Consider the following 1,920-nt stretch of genomic DNA (forward strand, 5'->3'; position numbering starts at 1 on the left):
ATGGCAAAAGTATGAACTTTCAGAAATAATGAGCAAGTGTCGTGCACATGGGCAAGTCATGGATTTTCTGTGGCACGTTGCTCAGACGAACCTGAACAGGTTGTTGCAGGAATAAGCAAGTGGCACCTTTTTAGCTACAGCAGCCTTTCCCTGAAAAATGTGAGGCTCTTACTTGAAAGCTGGTAGGCGCAAGAGGAGTTTTTCAAATGTGCAAAATGAAGTATTAGCCAAAGCTACCTGGTTTTCTCAGTTGTCCTGTTATGCATGAGGGCAGCTGTACCCCTCATGCACCCAGCTGACCTGTACTGAGACTCGGCCTACCATATCGTCCCTTAATGTAATCCTTGTTTACTTGGTTTATTCTGTGACTGCACTAGTCATAGTTTTTGCTGTTGAATCATCAGTATGCCAGATCCTCTTTCACTCATTTTATTTTCCTGTCCTGTTGATTAGTGAGGAAACCTTGAAAATAGAGATTTTAATAAAGCAAATCATATCAGCAGCTTTGAAAGTAAGTCCTGAAAAACTTGATCTTTCTTACAAATCCGGTTATAAAGATGTCAAATAATTCTTTGATTGCTATTTGTTTTAGTGGAATTTCTGCAAGGGAGTCTATTTCCCTTCAGATTATTATCTACTCATATCCAGAGAAGCAATTTAGTATGTAACAATTATCCAAGGAAGAAAACTATTTACAGTCTTTTCATGTTTCATCCATTATGAACATTAAAAAGTATCAAATATACAGATATATAACCTCAAAAGACCAAAAAAATCCAGGATCAACGGAACTTAAGGTCAGCCTGTTACAAAATGTATGAGCCTTTGATTGTATTTATGGAAGAGAGAGCCATAATCAAGACATGCTAGTGCTATACAATTGAGAAATCAAAGGCAAGGGAAATGATACATAACAGAATTTTTGAACTTAAAAATATGTTCAAGAATGTTGCCGGTTACAAACATTCTAGGCTTAAACGAAACCGAGTAACTACGGCATCTTTGGGTAACACAGTTTTTCTTTCTAAAAGACTACAATATCCATTGCTTTCACTGATGCTGTTATTTCTCCCATTTGATAGAATATTAAAAGTTCCTGACTGTTTGCTAAATCAGTTGCAGAGTTAGCCTAAGTAACTATACAGGCTCAACAAAAACAAACAAACAACAAAAAAGAGAAAGCTGCCGAGAGTAACGGGCCTGCCTACTAGAACTTGAATCTTTGTCAGCAATCACAACAGCAGCACCAAAATTGAACCTGAGGAGCAACAGAAAAGCCTAGAAATCTATCATGAAATATTGCCGAAGTTCTTGTAAGAAACTCTGTTAGGTCTTGACAACTGGCACAAATTGTGAATTGTCTGTGACTCTCTGACTCAAAGCTTGAATTCTGTAACAAAGAAAAAAAAATTTAAAAAAATCTAAAACCCAACACCCACAGAATCCCCCTGGCACGGAGAAAGGTCTGCTCTCCACTTGACTGACTGGCTGTCACAAAGTTTACAAAATCCATGCCACACATGGCATGAATGATTGTTTCCCCCATTCACTGAACAGACAAATTCGTAACTTAATTTTTCTGGGTTCGACTTCTTCATGAAAGCATCAGAAAAATAAAGACGGAAAAACTTCACACTGATTGTTCTTAAGCCTGAAAGCTTATGTTTCTTATTTTTTCCCTATTTCATGGCGATTTGTGCTTCATTTTAAGAGCAGAATGTATTTTTAGCGGCTTAGGATGTTTTTCTTGAGGCGGACGAAAGAAAATTGACTTCCCGAGAGGCCCCCACGTTCCCAGCGATGGTCTCCAAGCAATTACGAAGACCCTTTACAGTTCGTACTCGGCAAACAGTTTTTATCAGGCAGGAATGCGTTCGCCACCCGGCTGGTTACGACTCCTCACACGCTCCCGCCTCGCGC

The sequence above is a fragment of the Haliaeetus leucocephalus genome, unplaced genomic scaffold, assembly GCF_000737465.1.
Source record: "Haliaeetus leucocephalus isolate CR32 unplaced genomic scaffold, Haliaeetus_leucocephalus-4.0 Scaffold154, whole genome shotgun sequence".
NCBI classification, from domain to species: Eukaryota; Metazoa; Chordata; class Aves; order Accipitriformes; family Accipitridae; genus Haliaeetus; species Haliaeetus leucocephalus.